The 11572-nt window shown below is 40.4% G+C and overlaps 1 long non-coding RNA gene across 1 annotated transcript; it reads left to right on the top strand.

The window, feature by feature from the left end:
• The first annotated feature begins 7314 nt into the window (after nucleotides 1-7314).
• On the top strand, nucleotides 7315-10189 carry LOC110532573. The gene is made up of 2 exons (XR_002474859.2): nucleotides 7315-7375; nucleotides 7848-10189. It is a non-coding gene; the product is annotated as an uncharacterized LOC110532573 (long non-coding RNA).
• Nucleotides 10190-11572: the final 1383 nt, after the last annotated feature.

Here is an 11572-nt window from a genome sequence, read left to right as displayed (position 1 = left end):
GAGGCTAGCTAGGCCACTCCAGGACCTTGAGATGCTTCTTACGGCGCCACTCCTTACTTGCCCTGGCTGTGTGTTTTGGGTCGTTGTCATGCTGGAAGATCCAACCACGACCCATCTTCAATGCTCTTACTGAGGGAAGGAGGTTGTTGGCCAAGATCTTGCGATACATGGCCCCATCCATCCTCCCCTCAATACAGTGCAGTCGTCCTGTCCCCTTTGCAGAAAAGCATCCCCAAAGAATGATGTTTCCACCTCCATGCTTCACAGTTGGGATGGTGTTCTTGGGGTTGTACTCATCCTTCTACTTCCTCCAAACACGGCGAGTGGAGTTTAGACCAAAAAGCTCTCTTTTTGTCTCATCAGACCACATGACCTCCCATTCCTCCTCTGGATCATCCAAATGGTCATTGGCTAATTTCAGACGGGCTTGGACATGCGCTGGCTTGAGCAGGGGGACCTTGCGTGCGCTGCAGGATTTTAATCCATGATGGCGTAGTGTGTTACTAATGGTTTTCTTTGAGACTGTGGTCCCAGCTCTCTTCAGGTCATTGACCAGGTCCTTCTGTGTAGTTCTGGGCTGATCCCTCACCTTCCTCATGATCATTGATGCCCCACGAGGTGAGATCTTACATGGAGCCCCAGACCGAGGGTGATTGACCGTCATCTTGAACTTGAATAATTGCAAAACAGTTGTTGCCTTCTCACCAAGCCATCCCAGCCTTGTGCAGGTCTACAATTTATCCCTGATGTCCTTTTACACAGCTCTCTTGTCTTGGCCATTGTGGAGAGGTTGGAGTCTGTTTGAGTGTGTGGACAGGTGTCCTTTATACAAGTAACAAGTTCAAACAGGTGCAGTTAATACAGGTAATGAGTGGAGAACAGGAGGGATTCTTAAAGAGACCCTAACAGGTAGGTGATCAAATACTTATGGCATGCAACAAAATGCAAATTAATTACTTAATCATTCAATGTGATTTTCTGGATTTTTGTTTTAGATTCCGTCTCTCACAGTTGAAGTGTACCTATAATAAAAATTAGACCTCTACATGCTTTGTAAGTAGGAAAACCTTCAAAATCGCCACTGTATCAAATACTTGTTCTCCCCACTGTACATATTCATGAATTAGGGGTGGGAAAGAAAATGGTGAAATAAATCAACAAATAAGGAACTGACAGCTGTCAAGTGTTAGCTATCTTGCTAACTTTATCAAGCTAGCTAATGTTATCTGTTAAACAATGGGTGGGTCTAATGCTGATTGGTTAAAACGGCATCTCAGCTGGTGTTTATTCCACAAGTTACCACTTGCAAAATCAATTAGTTAAAATGCCTATTTACTCTGTTCCATCTGACTGCGCAATCCATTCTCATCAGCACGGCCAGATCCCCACTATAAAAAGCATCTCGACATTATCTATTTATTTTAGATTAACATTTAGTTTTCAACAGCAGAGATTTGTTTAAACCTTGCTGTGTCTCCCTGACATTTGCAACATTGTTTAAATATTCAAATTCGATCTCCAGCTGTCCCATAGTAATGAACATCATGGGAGTCGGGATGAGACCGACATTTCTCAGACAGTCGAAATCATGAATTATTTGGCATTATTTTTATGGATATATGCAAAGAAATGGCAATGAAAGAAATGAAGTGCAGCTAGTTTATACAGCTTCAATTTTTAGTGATTGTGTTAGCAGTGTTATTGGCTAGCTCCTCTGAACAGTGTCCTGACAAGGGAAATCGCACCTCATTGGCTCATTGTTATGGATATATCCAAATAAAGGTCACTAGAAAACAGTTTAAACAAATCCAAATGCAGCTACTTTGCTGTTATTCTGACTGCACTTTTTGATGTGACTAAGTTAGCCATAGTTGGCTAGCTAGCAAGCAAAGGATAAGAACGTTGCCAGCCAGTATGGCATGGAACATTTAGACTGAATGACTGGGTCGCGTCTCTGACAACTGAGCCAATAGAACGAACGATCAGCTGGCTTGGTTAGCAACCCTAGTTTTGAATCTGGACTATATCTTGTGGAGGATGAAATAGTATGAATAAATTAAAATAATATTTTAATTAAAGTGTCAATCATTATTTTAATATGTTGGTAACCCATTGTATAAAAGTAATGCCCTCGAAGCTGGTGTTTGGAGGATATATTATCACTTACAAAAAAAATAAATTACCACACCGTATTCAAAATATTAGCCAGGTTATTCTGGTTATGGAGCTGGATTTGTCATAAGCATTTAGGGAAAACTTCGCCACACATGTCAAAGATATTGGTTTCTATTGTTAGCTCAAGTTTTGACATCTTCCATAGGAGACATGCATTTTTCTACATTGTAGTGGACACAGGGAGGGGTATTTGTACCGTTGCGGTACAAAGCCAAGTCAGCCTGTGCACATGGTTCTCACAGGGGAAGTGAAATGATGTGCATCATGAGCAAAGTCATCGTAGCCTGTCACAAATAATGTATCGCCCTGAGGGCATCAGACACAAAACAATAATACAAATGTAACAGCGCAACAAAATAGACAAGTTCCTTGAATTTTCAGTACAGGATAGACACTTGTGGTTTCTAGCTGCACCAATCAATGCAGCGACGCGTGTAGTGATGCAAGACTTTAGTGGTCAAAACCATTAATTTTGGGGCAACGGTGGGAGCGGGGTTGCAAAATGCAATCATGGTATGCAATTATACTGAGTGACGCAGCGGTCTAAGGCACTGCATCTCAGTGCTAGAGGCGTCACTACAGACCCTGGTTCACAACCGGCTGTGATTGGGAGTCCCATATGGCTGCGCACAATTTGCCTAGCGCCGTTAGGGTTTGGCCGGGGTAGGCCGTCATTGTAAATACGAAACTGACTTCCCAAGTTAAATAAAGGTTACATAAAAATATATATGAAATGGTCAGATATATTTTTAATACAGACATAATAGTTTTGGGAAGGGGTCCTTAATGACCCTAGGCATCTGTGGCCACTGTCGATTTAAACTAGCTAATATTGAGAACTAAGAGGAAACCTGGTCAAAATATATATTAGGCTGCGAACGAATGTAAGAGTTCTGGTAGGGATAGTCGAGATCTACCGGAAGGGCGCAAAAGAGGTCTGATTATTCCATGAAAGGAGGTACACACACAGAGAGAGAATACACATTGGGAAATAACTATAGTAATTGAGTTAGAAAATAAAAAGCACACACATAGACAGTTTTCAACGAGGATAAGAAGATAATTACTTGCGTCTAAGATATATTAACCAGTTGAAAGTCATAAGAAATAACGGTTAAATGGGCTGTTAACCAGGGCCTTACAACCCCTGGGAAATAGCTTATTGAACGTAAGAGTTCTGGTGTTGTATACGTGTGAGACCTAATAATCTATCAAAAGTCATACAAATAATTATTCTAAGATCCTAGAGGAAATTAACGGGAGGTACCTGTATTTCTAATCATAGAAAGTAAAAGTACACACCCATAGATTAAGGATAATAACAGATTTATAGAGAAACACACAAAGATTGTGAGAAGCATAATAACAACAATAATAATTGAATAAACATAGGTAGTAAATCCTCTAAGGGGATTCCGGAATTAACCGGAGATGAGAGCTATGTGGAGGCCAAGGAAACATTTATTTTGGCCCGAAATGGAGAAAGAAGTACGAATTTGATGTACGTTTAAATATAGAAAAACTAGAATTAATGATTAAACGGATACATAAGGGATGTGGGGAGAAGGCAGAGAAGCAACCGGCAGAAGGGCTTGACACCGCCAGGGTGTTGCTGACTGAAGCTAGGAAGAGAGTCGAGGGGGCAAAGAAAAAGGTAGCCACTAAGGAGGAAGGAGTAGGTAGCCAGGAGCAGACAGGAAGGACTCCCACGGCTCCCATAGAGACACCACCTAAACCCAAATTATACCCCTCCCTGTTAGACCAGGCGTGGAGGGAAAATCCAGACGACGAGGTGGTGGTGGTGAGACGGAGGCAGCCACCGCCCGTCCCGTTACCACCTCCCCCATATGCTGGTCCTCAGGGAGCCGAGGGAGGGAGGGAGGAAGAGCCACAGAGAGGAGAACAGGATTTAGCAACCTTATTGAGAAAGTGGATAGAGGTAGAGAAAGGGAGAAAATCGAGAAAAGTGGATAGAGGACGAAAAAAGGGAAGAGAGTGCGTTCATGGGCTGCACGACCTAGAGCCCTCAGTAGACTCGATTCCCATAACCAGAGTCTGGATAGAGACAGTCAAGAGAAAGGGGGAGATAGATGCTTTAACTGTAACAAACCGGGTCATTTTGCAAGAGATTGTGAGGCGCCGTGTAAACACTGCAGTAAAGTAGGCCATGATCACAGAGACTGTAAAAAGAAAGAACAGAAAGGAGCAGAGCAGCTAATAGTAACTATCGGGGTAATTGTAGATAAGCATAAAGGAGGCTTTAAGGAAAGGGACCTAAGAGAGAAGGGAAAAATGGACAGGATCAGACGATAATTTAGTGTTTCAATTGCGATAAGACAGGATATTTCGCCCGGGAGTGTAAGGCTCCCTGTAAACATTGTGACCGAGTAGGACACAACCACCGAAACTGCAAACATAAGGGGAAGGACAGGCGCAACAATCAGGAGAGAAAGAGAGAGACAGAAACAACGAGAGCGAGAGTAATGAGAAACATCGCCAGAGAAATGCTTGGACCTTTAAATTAGGGCTATTTTCTGGGAATTGTCTCGGTAGTGCGTGTCTGATTTTACGACTATAGACAATTATAAATAGGGTAATTTGTGGGGAGTTTTTGTCATTTCAATAGCTGCCACACGAGAGGCTCAGGTTCGTTTCCCAGTCTATGCATCAATGGACTAAAATCTGGGTTTCTGATTGTAATTCAACTATTGGTATGTTTGGCCTGGAAAGATACGTTCGCTAGTGTTTGTTTAAAATATAGACTGAACGTTTTAATAGCTTGTTTAGGTTAAATTGAAAGACTAATTAATTCAAAATAATAGCGAGGCGATTTCGATGTAGTACGTTGTCAGTTGATGTAATGTGAATTCGTGAACACGTGAGTTCTGGGAACCTGGGATACAACATGTAGAAAATGTTTGACGGTTTTTCTTTAATTTGTCTAATATAGTAACAAACACTTCTTTGAAGGGGTGGTATGACTTATGACCTCTATCATGACTTTCCTTTGTGGTTTGATCAGCCTCATTGGAAAGCCATTTGGATAATGAATTTAAGGTCATTTGTAATACTGATTTTAAGGTCATTTGTGTAATTGATAATTATGATGGAGTTTAAAGTTCTTAGACATATTTGTAATTTTATCCAATGAGAAGAAAGAAAGGGCATAGCCTTTGACTAAGGATAGGCTTCTTTAAGTCTATCTCCCTATGACCATAAGGGTACAATAATTTTTCTTTGTGGAGTGTTTCAGTGTAGTGGTTTTGATCTGATTATGTTATTTGAAATTGTATTTTATCTTTTGACCTGTAGTAGTATTTTTATAAATTACCTAGCTAAGTTGTATTTTTCCTTAGGTAGTTAGCTATTGTTGTATATAGATTATATATTTGTGTGAAATTTATCGCAACATGATATTTTTGTGTGAAATTTAACACAACGAAGGCAGTAAAATTGATATGATAATATTACATTTTTTTTAATTGAATAAGGTTATACAGTTAATAAGAATACGTTTTAATTATGGTAGACTTATATTAAGTATTTAGGACATATTTTAAGCCTGAAGGAGTATTAATAAATGGGGTTTTGGTTGTTGATTTTGGTCGTTCAGCTTCCGGACATCAGACAGTAGAGAAACTGTCTGCTCCATTGGTTATAAAACAAGAGATGTCGGGAGGGCAGGCATGCATTCCAGTCCTTAACTCCAGGTTATGTCCAGTTAATCTGTTGAGAAGAGATACAATGACTCTGTTGAATGTGGCCGTCACCCCCACAGAAAGCCTGAGGCTATAAGAGATTACTCCCACCTTTGAGGACTTGGTAGAGGGGGGTGTAATTAGAGAAAGAGATGCACAATGCAATTCTCCAAGGTTTTGGCAAAGAAAGCAGCCGCAGTTAAGAATACTGCCACAGAGGTATAGTAAATACCTCTGGGAAACCTATTACACATGCTCAGTTGATTTTGAATCTATTAGATGCTGTACTTTTGCCAGAAAATTAAGCTGTTTGTAAGTGTGAGGCTCATAATAAAGGATCAGATAGTATCAGCCTACCTAAGTCACTGTTTAGATATGCAGCAATATTGACACATGGGCAGAGCCATGTGTAAACAGGGAGGAAGGATGGTAGAGCAGGTTAGGAAAGACTTTAGAGAAGGTGGTAGAGCAGGTTAGGAAACACTGCAGGTTAATAAAGACTTTGTGGCCTATGGGATAACGAACGACTTGGAAAGACTTTAGAGCGGGTGGTAGAGCAGGTTAGGAAACACTGCAGGTTAGGAAAGACTTTGTGGCCTATGGGATAACGAACTACTTAAAATTATATATATTTTTAGAATAGATAAATATAGCAAATGGGTAAAAGTATTTCCAACTTACTTGGCGGACACGATTATGGTAGCTAAAATATTTGGTCCAGATATTATCCCTAGAGTTGGTTTACTAGGATCTATTTCTTTAACCTGTTGGTACTAGGGGGCAGTATTTTCATTTTTGGAAAAATAACGTTCCCAAATTAAACGGGATATTTTGTCAGGACAAGATGCTAGAATATGCATTTAATTGACAGTTTAGGAGATAGAAAACACTCTAAAGTTTCCAAAACTGTAAAAAATATTGTCTGTGAGTATAACAGAACTGATGTTACAGGCGAAAGCCTGAGAAAAATCCAATCCGGAAGTGACTCATCTTTTGAAAGCCCTGCGTTCCGATGCGTCCCTATTGAGCTGTGAATGCCCTATCAACCAGATTACGCTTTCTACGTATTCCCCAAGGTGTTTACAGCATTGTGACGTAGTTTTACGCATTTATGTTGAAGAATACCCGTAGGCGGCTTCATTGCGCAAGTGGTCACCTGATGCTCCCAGAGAAATTCTTGCGTAAAATACAGAGGTAGCCATTATTCCAATCGCTTCTACTGAGAAACCAATTGTCCCGGTTGATATATAATCAAATAGATATTTGAAAAACACCTTGAGGATTGATTATTAACAATGTTTGCCATGTTTCTGTTGATATTATGGAGCTAATTTGGAATATTTTTTGGCGTTGTCGTGACCACAATTTCCGGTCGATTTCTCAGTAAAACGTGAAGAACAAACGGAGCTATTTCGCCTACAAAAATAATATTTGGGGGAAAAATGAACTTTGGCTATCTACCTGGGAGTCTCGTGAGTGAAAACATCCGAAGTTCATCAAAGGTAAACTATTTCATTTGATTTCTTTTCTGATTTTCGTGACAAGGTTGCCTGCTGCTAGCAAGGCATAATGCTATGCTAGTCTATCGATAAACTTACACAAATGCTTGTCTAGCTTTGGCTGTAAAGCATATTTTGAAAATCTGAGATGACAGGGTGATTAACAAAAGGCTAAGCTGTGTTCCAATATATTTCACTTGTGATTTTCATGAATAGGAATATTTTCTAGGAAGATTTATGTCCGTTGCGTTATGCTAATTAGTGTCAGATGATGACAACGGTCCCGTTCACGGGATGGGGTGTCACTAGAGGTTAAACAATGGATTACATTTCAGCTAATCAGGTAGACCATGTAGAATGCCAGAGTTAGGGAGAACAGAACAGGCAGACATAGAAGTTGAAGATATACTAGCAGAACACATTAGAAGACTGTTTGTTAACCAAACCCGTATGTCCAACATTTTGTGTCCAACAGGTGAATTACAGGAGAAGGTGATTCACTCAATCCAACCAGGAGACTGGGTGTGGATTCAGTCCCTGAGGAAAAAAGACTGGAAGCAGACCCGTTGGGAAGAACCATACCAGGTTCTGTTAACCACTGCCTTTGCCCACTGCAAAAAGGTATGTACACATATAAGCACTGCTGATCACACACAGAGTTAGGAGAAGAACCGAGAACCAACAGGGTCCGGGGATTACCTCCTTAACCAAGATTCCCTATCCCGACCGTTCATCACTGTGTGTGCTCCTAGAAGTGTGAGTATGGGGTGGTACCTAGCAGACGGACTAAGGGCAGGAGAGGGTTGGCGGTTTTGGGGAATATTAGGGACTCTGAGCTGCATCATAGTCTTGGTAATGTTTCTGATACATTCAGATCCACCACCTTCCGGTACTAATTATAGGACGCTGTTGTCATTGATAAGAAGTAAAAGACAAACAATATAAAATACTGACCATCAAGGATGAGTGACTTACAGAATAAGGAGACAAAGAAGGTCAAGATGTAGGATCTAAGATAAACATTAAACAATTTCCTCAGAAAGCAAATAACTTCACAGGGATTGGGTTGGCTTGATTGAAGTACTTGGCCAACTCACTTCGGTTCACTTTAACTCCTGATGAGTACCAGTGTTATAGATACAAGAAGGGCACCGAGAACTTAGGTGATTTTAATGGCTGTAAGGCAATCGTTATTGTGACTGACTATTTAATGGCTGTAAGGCAATCACTTAACCTCACAGCACCTATAACTGATTTATGGTGGGCTTGTACCAGCAAAGGATGCATACGATAGACACTACCAAAAGGGTGGTTAGGAACTTGCGCCCTGGTGTTATTGGTCCAACCAGTTCGAGTTAGTCATCAGAGGTCAGTTATAGGAGGCTAAAGAAGGCACAGGAGGAGTTTAGACCAGGATGGGAGTAGCTTTGTCTAGATGGATGCTATTGGCATCCCCATGGAAGTTACAGATTAATACAAAGCTATGAATCAAATAGGTGAAGACTTTACCACTACGTTCTTTTGGTGGTTGACAATAAATAAAAATGTGGATTGGATTAATTACATCTATTATAATCAACAGAGATTCATGAATGAAACCAGGGATGCAGTAAAGGGGTTCTCTGACCAATTATCCACATCCTGACCTGGAAAAATAGGTTGGCTCTCGATATGTTATTGGCAGAAAAGGGCCGGGTATGTAGAATGATTGGGGTTCATTGTTGTACATTTATTCCTAATAACACAGCTCCAAATGGATCTGTGACCAAGGCCCTGGCCGGTTTAACCACATTAGCTCATAAATTAGTAGTGAACTCTGCGGTGGATACCTCCACGACTGGGTGGTCTGATAGTATGTTTGGAAATTGGAAAAATGTTGTAATTACTGTATTGTGGGCTGCTTTCACCTGTATGAGTGTGTTGGTGTTGTGTGGATGCTGTTTGATCCCATATGTGAGAGGTTTAATCACCAGGACTCTAGAGAGATCGATGACGCAACAAATGATGAGGTATGGACAGATTCCGAGCTCCGACCAGTGGGATGACTACTTCATGCCTCCAGGCCTAGTAGATGGTTCCGTTTCCTTCAACCACGAGTAGCCCAGGCAGCCTGTTCAATTAATGAATATTATAATGAAAATCCTAAAAAGAAGAGTTATAATTGGATATAGGCCTAGAACAGTCATTGATGGGTATCAGATGTAAATACATGTATTGGTTTTGTTTGCTTTTGTGTAACATTTATGATTCCATATGACGGTTGACGTATCAGTGTGTAATATTTAGTCAAAGGGTGGATTGATAAGGGAATTTATATGTTTAAGGTAATGACTAAAGAATTCCACCCTGAAATGTAATTATTAGATTATGTAACATGTATAAGAATAATTAGACTAATGTAATTATTAGACTATGTAAAATGTATTAAGAATAATTAGACTAAAATCCAACAAGGTTTGGTTGAGACAAGTAAGGGAGAGAAATGTGTTTGTGTGTCTAAGAAAACACAGAGGACAATTATACATGACCTGACCTGGTTAAAAGGGTGAAAAATTTATGACAGGAAAAGGAGTCCTGTGAAAAGGAAGGGAACGGTATGGAACTGCCAGCTTGGTAGTGATAAACGAGGAATGAGGACTGTGGGGAAAGATACATCCCACCCACTGTTTGTGTGTCTGTGTGTGCGTGTAATCCCCCTACTGTTTGTGTGTCTGTGTGTGCATGTAAGTAGGTAGGGGGGTGGGAGTTATAAAATGACATGTCTTGGCATTTTTTGACTTTAGAACGTTCTCTTGAATAAAGAACCAACCTTGTGCAGAAGCTGAGTTTTTGCCTAATTATTATTAAACCCAGCATCTTACAAATCCCGGGGATTGGTCAAAGCTTCAATAATTGTTTAGTTATCATCATTGGGATTGAAAATTCTCGTGACAATAAGCTATGCATTAGTCAGTCCCCCAGTGTCCGGTCTGGAGTGTGATGTCACGGCTCTGCTGGGTGGCGGCAAAAGCCCTGTGAATACCAATACTAACATACTGCATACTTAACCTCTCTGGGATATTCGGGACGGTAGCGTTCCACCCCGCCAACAGCCAGTGAAAGTGCAGGGCGCCAAATTCAAAACAACAAAAATCTCATAATTAAAATTGCTCAAGCATACAAGTATTTTACACCATTGTAAAGATAAAATTCTCGTTAATCCAACCACAGTGTCTGATTTCAAAAAGGCTTTACAGCGAAAGCACCACAAACGATTATGTTAGGTCACCACCAAGTCACAGAAAAACACCGCCATTTTTCCAGCCAAAGAGAGGAGTCACAAAAAGCAGAGATATAGATTAATCACTAACCATTGATGATCTTCATCAGATGACACTCATAGGACTTTGTTACACAATACATGTATGTTTTGTTCGATAAAGTGCATATTTATATCCAAAAATCTAATTTGACATTGGCGTGTTATGTTCAGTAGTTCCAAAACATGCGGTGATTTTGCAGAGAGCCACATCAATTTACAGAAATACTCATAATAAACATTGATAAAAGATAAAACTAATATACATGGAACTTTAGATAAACTTCTCCTTAATGCAACCGCTGTGTCAGATTTCAAAAGAACCTTACGGAAAAAGCATACCATGCAATAATCTGAGTACGGCGCTCAGAGACCAAACAAGCCAAAAATATATACTCCATATTGTGCAGTCAACAGAAGTCAGAAATTACATTATAAACATTCAACTACCTTTGATGATCCTCATCAGAATGCACTCCCAAAAATCCCAGTTCCACAATAAATGTTTGATTTGTTCGATAAAGTTCATAATTTATGTCCAAATAGCTCATTTTGTTAGGGCGTTTGGTTAACAAATCCAAACGCGCGTGCAGGTCCAGGCGAAAGGTCGGACGAAAAGTCCAAAAAGTTATATTACAGGTCGTAGAAACATGTCAAACGAAGTATAGAATCAATCTTTCGGATGTTTTTATCATAAATCTTCAATAATGTTCCAACTGGAGAATTCCTTTGTCTGTAGAAAAGCAATGGAACGTGAGCTAACTTTTCACCGTGCGTCACGAGCTCGTGGAACTCTGCCAGACACCTGGCTCAATCCCCTCTCATTCGGCCCCACTTCACAGTAGAAGCATCAAAAAAGGTTCTAAAGACTGTTGACATCTAGTGGAAGCCTTAGGAAGTGC

This window comes from Oncorhynchus mykiss, chromosome 9 (assembly GCF_013265735.2).
Source record: "Oncorhynchus mykiss isolate Arlee chromosome 9, USDA_OmykA_1.1, whole genome shotgun sequence".
In the NCBI taxonomy this organism is placed as follows: domain Eukaryota; kingdom Metazoa; phylum Chordata; class Actinopteri; order Salmoniformes; family Salmonidae; genus Oncorhynchus; species Oncorhynchus mykiss.
The sequence above is the reverse complement of the archived record's forward strand: the minus strand, read 5'-3'. Positions and strand labels throughout refer to the sequence as shown.